This window comes from Nicotiana tabacum, chromosome 11, assembly GCF_000715075.1.
Source record: "Nicotiana tabacum cultivar K326 chromosome 11, ASM71507v2, whole genome shotgun sequence".
NCBI classification, from domain to species: Eukaryota; Viridiplantae; Streptophyta; class Magnoliopsida; order Solanales; family Solanaceae; genus Nicotiana; species Nicotiana tabacum.
Genome location: NC_134090.1, coordinates 52,217,650 through 52,228,935, shown reverse-complemented (window position 1 = coordinate 52,228,935; position 11,286 = coordinate 52,217,650). Strand labels below are relative to the sequence as shown.

The 11,286-nt window shown below is 36.4% G+C and overlaps 1 long non-coding RNA gene across 1 annotated transcript; it reads left to right on the top strand.

Annotated features, from left to right (window-relative positions):
- Positions 1-7,587: 7,587 nt before the first annotated feature.
- LOC107794522 (uncharacterized) lies at positions 7,588-10,875 on the top strand. Its single transcript, XR_001649942.2, has 5 exons — positions 7,588-7,753; positions 8,634-8,713; positions 8,861-8,952; positions 9,468-9,580; positions 10,377-10,875. It is a non-coding gene; the product is annotated as an uncharacterized LOC107794522 (long non-coding RNA).
- The last annotated feature ends 411 nt before the right edge of the window (positions 10,876-11,286 follow it).

The window sequence follows — 11,286 nt, the reverse complement described above, 5'->3', positions numbered from 1 at the left end:
CTTTTCGTATCTGCGAGCCCGCAGGTGCGAGGGAGTTGGCCGTAGAAGCAGATGCGGGCAGGATAGGCTGGAGTCGTAAAAGCCAAATCTCTCCGCAGGTGCGGACGCGTAGGAGCGAAGGAAGGACCACAGAAACGGCCTCGCAGGTGCGCATATTGTGTTGCATGTGCGCTTGGTTGGGTGTTTAAGTGAAATGTGCAGATACGAAAATTTGAGCGCAAAAGCGATGTCGCAGGTGCGACCTTTTGGACTGCAGGTGCGGTTTTGCTGGTCAGAACATATAATCGAAGGGTTTCATGTTTTTCTGTCATTTTGGACTTGTGGAGGTCGGCTAGGGGCGAGTTTAGAGAGGGTTTTGGCTACAATTGAAGAGGTAAGTGAAGATTCATCACTTTTATTGATAAATATTATTTACCATTGAGTTTTACACCTAGATTATGTGTGTTTGATATGAAATTTGCAAATTTTTGGACTATGTATTGGAGAGTCAAATTTGGAGATTTTAGGGCTGATTTGTGGTTGAAATTGGATGATTTTGGTATGGTTGGACTCGTTATCAAATGAGTGTTCGAAATTTATAAATTTGATCGGGTTCCAAGGTGTGGGCTCGGGGTTGAATTTTTGGGTTGACTTTTTGATTTTGGTTAAAGACCTTAGCTTTATCTTTTGGAATTGTTTCCTTTAGCTATTATTGATGGAATTAAGTTTCTTTGGCTAGATTCGAGTCGCTCGGAGGCCGATTCGCGTGGAAAGTGTTTGTTGGATCATTGAGTTATGCGCCTTAAGGTAATTAACATTTCTAAACTTGCAATTGAGGGTAAATATTCCTGGAAAATATGTTTTTTGTGTTATAGTAGGGTGACGAGCGTGCATAGTGGTAATCATGATCCGGGTTGATTTTTGTATTGTGTTCTTGTTTTATCCATGAAATCCTTACTTGTTAGAGTAATAGAACTGTGATTTATATTAGAAATAATGTTTAGGCTATATACTTATTTTGTTGATACCTAATGCGGTTATTTATGTTATTTTGAGTTATCTGCTTTAACCGTAATTGTATACTCAGTCATGATTCTTAATTTGCATGTCATATCTCTGTCTCTGCTATCATGCAATATTAAATCACATGTTATTATTGTTTAGGCTAGGTGGCACGAGATTTGTAAGCCCTTGAGACTTGAGAGATTGATGACTGAGGTGGGCCTAAGAGCAGAAGTCTGAGCCCTTTAACTGTTATGTGATTATTGGCTTTCCTAGCAAGTGTGTTAGGAGTCATCACGACATATTGGGATTTTGGGTCGTCACAACTTGGCAACGGGGTTGAGCCCCGAAATAAGGCTTAAATTTATTGAATTTTGTAAAACTAACATTGACTGTCTTGCATTGTCGCATTAAGATATGACAGAAATTCCACTAGACGTGGTTGTCCACAAGCTACATTTGGACCCTAATTTCCCTCCGATAGAGCTGAAGAAGCGGTCGACAGCCAAGGTCAGAAACAGATTTGTGAAATAAGAGGTAACCAGTACAGGTTGCTAAATATAGGTTCTATACGTGAAGTAGATTATCTTGATTGGTTATCTAACGTAGCAGTCGTGCCCAAAAAGGATAATAGGTTTAGAGTGTGTATATATTATAAGGATTTAAATAAGGTTTGCCCTAAGGATTCTTTTCCATTTCCAAACATCAACCAAATGATCGATGTCACAGCTAGGCATGAGTTGATGAGTTACCTTGACGATCAAGAGAAAGCTTCCTTTATTAAAACTTTTGATACATATCGTTACAATGTGATGCCTTCTAGGCTCAAAAATGCTGGAGCCATTTATCAGAGGCATGTTAATAACATGTTTGAATGCCAAATTGGTAAAACCATAAAAGTTTATATTGATGACATGTTAGTTAAGTCTCTCAGTGCAGGAAATCATATGATCCATCTTAAAGAAACAATCGACATCTTGAGGAGGCACAAAATGAAGAATAACATGGAAAAAATGTGCTTTTGGAGTTGGGTCCCGGAAGTTTCTTGGATTCTTAATTTTTAATGAGGAATTGAAGTAAATCATGATAAGATTAAAGTCATAGAAGATATTTTGACCAATTTAAAAGCATAAAAGAAGTGCGAAGATTGACCGACAGGTTGGTGGCCCTTAGCAGATTCATATCAAGGTTATGAGAGGAAAGACATCGGTTCTTTTCTCTATTAAAGAAGAAGAATGACTTTGTCATGGAGACCAGAGTACCAACAAACTTTAGAAGACTTGAAGATCCATTTGCCCAATCCTCCTTTAATGTCTAAACCAAAGGATAAAGAGTAGTTGTTGATCTATTTAGGTGTATCGAAAGTTGCGGTGAGTGCATTTCTAGTCTAGGAGGAAGAAGGCACATAATTACCTATATATTATGTTAGTAAAACACTATCAGATGCAGAAACACGTTACCCGCACTTGGAAAGTTGGCTCTAGTTCTCGTATTCGCCTCTCGAAAGCTTAGACCCTACTTTCAATGTCACCCAATAGCCATTGTACTGACTTTCTCCTGAGAAACATCCTTCATAAACCCGAGTTATCGTCCGACTTTGATTAAGTTTAGTGAAATTTATATTGAGTATAAACTTCGAACTGCGATTAATTTACAAGTTTTGGCTGATTTTAGTCCGGGAATGATGCGTTCAACTACAAAAGAATTAGTTCTAGTATCGGGGACTGCTTTTGGTGTGTGGACCTTATTTACGGATGGCGTGTCCAACATAAAAGGTTCCGCTCTTGGGATAGTATTAATCACTCCTTCGGGAGAAATCCTAAGACAGGATATTCGAACTGTTCTGTTGATTAATAATGAAGCTGAGTATGAGGTTATGATTGCAGGATTTAAATTAGCCCCGGGACTTGGTTCCGAGATGATCGAAGTAGGGCGCGACTCCTAGCTATTGGTAAATCAGATATATGAGATTTTTATGCAAAAGAAGATCGCGTGCAATAGTATCTGAATAAAGTTCAAATCTTTCTTTCCCGGTTTAAGGAGTAGTCATTAATCCATATTCCAATAGAGGAGAATGTGGAAGTGGATGCTTTGGCGAACTTAGGTACATCTATGGAGATGAAAGGCGCAGTTTTCAGTGCAGTTGTTCAATTGTTTCATTTGGTCCTAGATGTGGATGACTGTTGTGAAGTTAACTCAACAAAATAGTCTGCAATTGGAGAAATTAGTTTATAGAGTATTTACATCATGGTAAATTGTCTGATGACTCTAAAGCCTCTCGGGCATTATGAACAAAAGCTGCCCGGTATTGTCTTATTGATGAAAACTTATACCAGAGGTCTTTTAAGGGTCCTTTGGCTTGGTGCTTAGGGCTTACAGAAGCTGATTATTCCATGAGGGAAGTTTATGAAGGAGTTTGTGGCAATCATTCCGGTGCAAACTCTTTGGTGCTCAAAATAATGAGTGTCGGTTACTACTGGCCCCGAATGGAGCAAGATGCAAAGGTGTTTGTGCAAAAAATATGATAAATGCCAACGTCATGCTCAACTGGTACATCAGGCGGCAAAACTTTTGCATTCAGTGGTGTTACCATGGCCGTTCATGAAATGGGGAATGGATATAGTTGGCCGTTTGCCTCAAGGACCTGGACATGTAAAACTTCTTTTAGTTTTGACTGATATTTTAGTAAATGGGTTCAAGCATGTACGTTCAAGAATGTTGGAGAATGAGAAGTAATTGATTTCATCTGGGATCATATTATTTGCCGGTTTGGAGTATCAAAAGAAATTTCTTGTGATAACGGGACATAATTAATAGGTTCGAAGGTTACAAATTTCATAGAAGTATTAAAGATTCAAAAGATTACGTCTTCCCCGTATTATCCAAGTGCTAACGGCCAGGCAAAGTCAACTAACAAGGAGATAATTCAAAACCTCAAAAAGAAATTAGAGGATGCAAAAGGCAAGTGGCCTGAAGAGTTACCGGGAGTATTATGGGCGTACCGAACAACGACAAAGTCAAGCACATGAGAAACATTTTTTTCCCTTGTGAACGGTGCGGAAGCTTTGATTCCGGTGGAGATAGATGAACAAACCATGAGGTATTCCCGAGCAAACGAATAGGAGAATGATGAAGCAATGTTGATTAAGTTGGATTTGCTTAAGGATCGTCGAAACATGGCTTATGTAATAATGGTGGCAAAAAAGAAAATGATGGAAAGGTACAACAATCGTTGAGCAAATCTTTGTTATTTTAAAGTCAGAGACTTAGTCTTACGGAAAGTAACTCATAACACCTGGGAGGTCAATGCCTAAAAGTTGGGACCGACCTATGAAGGACCTTACTGAATTTCAGCTATAACCAGTAAAGGTCCATATCAACTGGAAAATCAAGATGGAGTAAAATTACCAAGAAACTGGAACGTGACTTACCCTAAAAGGTACTACTATTGAAGATCCTTGATTGTACTAAAAGTACGCGGTACACTCTTTTTTTGTTTATCCAATTTTTGTCCCAAATTGGTTTTTCTAGCAAGATTTTTAATAAGGCAGCAATATAAAAAACATACATAGAAAAAGGATTGTCGATGGCAACAAGAAGTACAATGTTCGAATTCTCATACTTTGCATCCATACACGGAGGGGGGGGGGGAAGACTACTATATATTAGAGCACTAAAAGTATCAATGCTAGCCTTAACAGGAAAAAGGAAAAATGATACCAGGGACTATTAGGACCGGGAACTATACCTTGAACTTAAATGTTCAGTTGTTATGAAAGACTTGAGTCAGGACCGAGGATTGTATTTCTAGTCCCGTAGAAATAAGAAGTAAAAATTAGCCATATGTATTGGCATTTTTATTTACTTAAGCGAATGCACAAATTTTTGGTTTATGTAAATGTACTTTTGAAAAAAGAAGAAATAAATAAAATTCCTTTCATTTTTATATCTTATTTCTTATCCAAATGACATGATTTTTCTTTCATTCGAATGTTACTTAAACTTTAAACATAAGTGCATGAACGTACATGAGATATCCTCTTCAAGAGTACTGTAAATGTAAGAGCTCTCTCTTATGAAACCTTCATAATTAAAGGATAAAAATTGGAAGTATGAATGGACATTACTAAAATTAACCAAATGTTAAATATTTCCAAGACTTTATCAATAGAAAAATAAAAGTTCAAAAAAGATATCTTTTATTTCAGAATATTGGACCCAATAGAGAGTCCAGGATAATTACAAAGGATAAACAATAAAGAACAGATGAACAACAAAAAATACATCAATATGCTATCAGTGGAGGTTGTAGGATGAGAAGTCTCCATTACATCTTTTGAAGATGAAGGTTGCTCAACATTTTCTCCTTTATTTTCATAATCACCTTCAATTTCTTCCTAAGTTTTTGAGGACTCAGAGCAAGTTCTCGAGGAACTTGAAGTAGTGGTCCGGATAGGAACGTTCTCGAAGGCAGTTGTTTCCAAGGAAAGAGCTTCAGCGATGCAGTCATCTATATTTGAAGTGTCATTTTTGGCATCCTCCAAGGTCTTCCTCCTTATGTGATAAACGAAATGGGTTTTCTCAAGCAAGAAAGTATCTTCTTGATCATGGAGTCCGGACTAGAGCTTTTACATTTTTGATTGCAATCGCTCGTTATCTACCTTCAAGATGTCATAAGCTCAAGAATGGTCGGTACTAGTTTTAGCATGTTCAGGGTTTTGCTTCATGACCTTCTGGAGTCTCTCCTCAATTCTCGAATTTAGAACGTAAGTTCGTTTCTAGGTTGTTAATTCTTTCCATAGAAGTAGATTCGCATTCGACTGCCAAAGCTATAACATCCTGCAACTCTGCCCCACTTGATCTTCAATTCTGCAAGCTCAGCATGTAACTGAATGGCCTCTTGACTATGAGCTATCTTTTCTTTCTCGATTTTTTCCAACTAGGCTTCAAGTTCACCCATGTGAGCAAGCTTGACTCTAGAGCCGGGAGGCACTCAGCAAGTTGATTTCGCTAAGCTCTAAGTGCTTCTTTATCCAAGATCATCTTTTATAATCCAACGGAGGCAAGAAGGTTAGCTTGTAAAGTCAAAAATTAAAATTATCAAATATGCTATTTATAACAAATATAAAGGGAGGAGAGAGAAGATAAAATGATACCCCGAATAGAAAGATAGATTATAAAATGATACATGAGCAACAAAATGTATGTCGTTGTTGATTAGACATTCAGCAGAGAGAGCATCCATTTTCCTCCAATCTTTATCCAAAGCCAGATGCTTCAAGTAGTCTGTTACCCCAGTCGGTTCAGAGATCAAGTGACATTTATTCGAAACATGAAAAAGTAACACTACATTTACCATTATTGTTCCGGATGGATGCCGAAAAGGCATTTTCTAGGTTTCCCTGATTGGGTGATCGGGGGAACGCACAACCTACTCTTATTCGGTGGGGACCAGTGAAAAGATAGGAACTGGTGATGGAAGAAGTTGGAAGAATATCAGAAGCGGAACTCTTTGACTGGAGGCAACAATCGGATCCCGAAAACGGGGTTCAACATTCTCAACCAACCGAACTCTTGAGAGACCTTCTATGTCCTCCGGTTGAGGTGTGATAGTTTTTTATTTTTCTTCTTCTCTGAAGAGAAACCATTTCATTATTATCCTCGGTTTCATCTTCATCAAGGACCACTGTTGCCGGTCCTTCCGGGATCTCTTCAGTGACTGGGGCTTGTCCTTGGCCTCAGTCTTTAAGATATAATTTCTTTTTTATTTTCCCCCTTGGGCTGGGGATTGAGGGAAGATATACCTTCGCCGGAGGCAAGAGCGCTATAATGAGCCCTCTTTCGATCAAGGTTCTCTTGCAGCCGTTGTTGTGCCACCTTCGGGTCATGTGAAATCTCGACGGTGGGACAGATAGAAGATCCCTTCATAAGGCCTATAATGTTGATATGAGAAGTCAATAATTAAATTTTGTATGGGGATACAAGTGAACAAAGGAAAGGGACAGTTTTTTCCTCACCATGGATCTTGCCCTTCTAGTTCTTCCTGATTGAAGTTTCCTTCCACATATGGGAACCCGGCGGGGGAAGTATCAACAATTTTTTGATCCCATTGGGCTAAGTTCTCAACTGCTTGAAGGACCCAAATGGTGGCTAGAATAGAAAGAAGAAAAAGTTTAATTAAGAAGGAAAATACCATCAAAATAGTAAAATAGAGATATTTGAGAAAGCTTACGAGTGTAGTTCTAAGCTTTGGGGATGAGAGATATAGATGCTAATAAAATATCCTCGGGAGAAACAACAACAAACACTACTAGAAATACAGCATTTTCCCATAGAAATTTCCCACGAAAAAATTGTTAGTGGCAATTCCCACCGAAACTCAATGGCAAAAGTGAAATTTATTTTTTAGGATAAATCAATAACGTTTCCCATCGACTATCCGTGGGAACGTTTTGGCAAAAAAATGTGCGTGAATTAGTTCCCTCTGATTCTGTGGGAAAAGTCCTTAAAAAAATAATTATATAAAACTAAAATCATTTCCCAGGGAAACCAGTGGGAAAATAAAAAAAATATTCTTAAATATTCCCGCAGATTCCCTCGTTTTTATTCCCTTTCCCCCCAAAATTTCCACTTTGTTTTGCACTTGCACTCACTTTCCCCAATTACCATCAACCCTAGCTATTCCTAAACGCTCAATAGACGCGACCAGAAAACCAAAAAAATTCTGCTTTCAATTTCTTTCGTGGTGGCTGCTTGATTAAGGTTTGAAACGGTAAGTTCCTTCCCCCTCTAATTTTATTTGTTTCTAGTTTAGGGTTTTGATTCTCTTGAAGCTTTGGTTAATGCTCTTAAAATAGGAGGTCGTACCTCAGGTCAACACTCCCTCAAAGTAAAAATTAGGGCTCAAAACCATGCGAAGTCATCACTGAATTCTCAAGAACACGAGCTTTCCATGTTGTATTGGAGTATAACCTTTTCAGTTTTCACGACAAATTTTAATTTCAATCTTTTAGTCGTGTATTTTGGTGGTTTATGGTTTAACTTGTGACGGGTATTTAGATTGGAGAATTTGAGGAAAAGGAAATCCCATGAGTGTTGATAGTTTTGTAGCCTAGCCTTTCACTTAGCTAGTTACTAGGTGATAGTCAACCCAAATAGAAAAGTTAGAACTATAATAGTTATCTCAGCAGGAAATCTTTTCCACTATAGTTTTGTAATTTGCTTTATTAGTTTGAGCCATAAATTAGTTTCTTCCAATTTTGTCTCACTCAAAAGCAAAACAGAGACCTATGCTTGGTCAAAGAAAAGTCCAGTAGCATCTGCCGTAGGCATGTGTGCGGTGGCATCTGCAGTATTTTGTGTTCTTCTTCAAATTGTTCTTTAACTGAAAGAATGTTGATTGTTGTTGAAGCATTGATGTTATTAGTCAAGACTAGTGTTTCGATTAGTGTTTTGTTTATGCCTGTGTATGATGAAATCTCATTTCCTAGTATTGAAAAGTATCTTGTCCGAATATTTCATTTTACTCAGGTATAAAGTATTTCACAACATGGAGGTTAGAGAGGAATATCTTGAATGAGTCAAAGCTATAAAGTTATGGTTTGAAATTTTTAATATCCTTCTCTATTAAGTAATTAATTATTAATTTCCAGGAGTAATGTTGAAGAAGTGGCACTTACTATCAGAGGCAAAAAAGAATAAGATCAACTACTTGATGGCTATGTCGGAGGAGGTTTCTATTATTTTCTTGTACCCTTTCATAAATGACAAGCTTATGCATTCTTTTTTCAGGAGATGTGCCTATAGCGTTTTTCAAATAGAAAACTAACATCTTTTAGATTGATAACTGATTGGTTGACATCTTGTAATGATTTTTTAGGCAGAAGAAAAGAAAGTGCCATCACTTCTCGTCTTGAAGTCCTAAAGGAAGAAAGACACGATTTCTTTGGTGTTGCATATATTGTTAATAAGGTATTATGCTGCGTGATTTGCGACCAATATTGTTTCTCATTCTGACACACCGTTGATTTACTTTGTTTTTGAAGTTTAAGTGTACGAATTTAATATTTTAGTCCATGTTTCTTGCTCTGATTTTACGATTTACTAATATGTTGCTCATACTGAATACAATGAAAGGATTATAAACCTAATTAAATAAGCTTAAAGACATTATATTGGAATATCTTTTTAGAATGTCTAAGTTTATATTGGAATATCTTTTTGAAATGTTTTTCAAATTCTTCTAAAAGTACATGAATGAGGGCGGGTTTGGGTTTGTTCACAGTAATCTAAAAATATAGCTTTTCCTTGAATTAATAAAAGAACGAAAAAAAAGAATAGTTACTAATATTTTTCAGAATTAAAGAGGAGAAATTAATGAGTTCATGGCTTATTTTATCAGGTGCTTGAATGTGTCTATCTGAGAATGATTTATCATTTGGGTTCGTCTTAACTTAACATTTCCATTTGATTTTCATTGTTTATAGGTGTTTGGTTCTTTAGTAGTTAAAGGTGATAGAATCTGATTGACCCTTTTGCTACTTTGAAATCATTGCACAATTCTTGATTTTCCTTCAACAGGTGATTCTTCCTCCTCTAGGTATGCTTGCTTTTGGGTTTCTATAGCTTTTTTACTCATGTTTTGTGTTAAAGTTGTAACATTTTATATTTATTTACTTTATTTCAACAACCATCACCCAAATACTTGCCTTCCTTTTTTTAGTTATCTAAGCTATAATTATGGGTTTATGTGTTTTGTCCTTGACAGAAAAACATAAGAAGTAAAAGATCATAAGAAAGCAATGGTAAACTTATTTTACATATCATCCAAATTGATTAGACAATGTTAAGGAAGACTTTGTTAAATGTAAAGATTTAGAACTTTTAAATATTTTGTTATTTCCACTGAAAGTAAAAGGGTAAAGGAATTGGGCATTTTATTTTGGTAGTTGTAACTAGTAGAATTGATGCATCAACTAAATCCATCCCTGCACATGCACTTATAATTCTGAGAATGCTCCTTTTTGGATTTATATTAATGCACCACTTGGAAGAACATGGAAGTATATTCTTGTAGATTTTATTTTGTTATTTCAAAAAAGTACTGTGAGCAGAAGACAATGGTGCTTATTAGCTGTCTTATGGGTATTAATTTTTACAAAAAAGATAGTGTAGTAATTTTTCCCCATTAGAAGTACTGATGCATTGTCTATATGCGAGTAAGTTTCATAAATTAGATATTTTTGAAACACATTAACATGATTAAGTCCAACCAGACTACTAAGCTTTTTATCTTTCCGTGTGTTTCACTTTAAAGTTTGAGAAATAAATATACTTACTTGCATAAATTTTCTTTAATAAAGTTTCCTTTTATAATAACTGTAATTTTTTTAAAGGATACTTTCAAACGAAGCTTAGAGGAGTTCATTCAAAGTCCGCCGATTGATGATCAAGGTAGGCTAATCCAACCATCCCAAGAGGAGATCATGGACATGTGGATTAAGGCAGCTGGTGGCGTGCATAAGAGGATAGTCTACGGCATTAGATCCGAGTTTGAATAGGAAAGTAGCGAAGATTATTGAGTTGTATCTTCAAGAAAGGGCTACAGGGGAGAAAAGGCAAAGTGGAGGGAGGAAGAAGATAGGCGAAGAGAGGAATAGGAAAGGCGAAGGGAGGAAGAAATAAGGCGAAAGGACGATGCATTAATTAAGACTTGTCACTAGTGATGTTAAAAGTCTCAAGTCTCAGATAAATTCCCTCTTAGCATCTTGTGCATTTCCCGTGCCCCGTTCTCTAGCATCTGATTATAACTAAGGAGTAATTTCTTTTATTAGTTTGTCTTGGATGGTACCTGGATGTTGAACATTGAATGTTGGATTTTTTGAGTTTTTGTTCTACTTTCTGTTTAGTTGGATATTGATTATGAAATGGATGAATTAGGTGTTTTTTATGAAATGGATGAATTAGGTGTTTTTTATGAAATGAATTGAATTGCATGTTTAATTTGGTATTTGAATGCTTAATTGTATTTAGTCTTGTATTGTTGGTTGTACTTTTTGTTTGGCAGGTGGTGTAGTTCTAAAAATAGATTTGGCCATGAAAATAATTTTCAGATTTCCCACCGACTTCTTGGGTATTTTGTGCATATTTGTTATGAATATTTTCCACAGCTTCCATGGGTAAAATAAAAAAAATATCTAAATTATTTTTAATACTTCCCACAGATTCGGTGGGAAACTTAAGAAAATTAAAACATTATATTTTCTTACTTTTCCCACGACATTTGTGGGAAAATACATTAGGTGA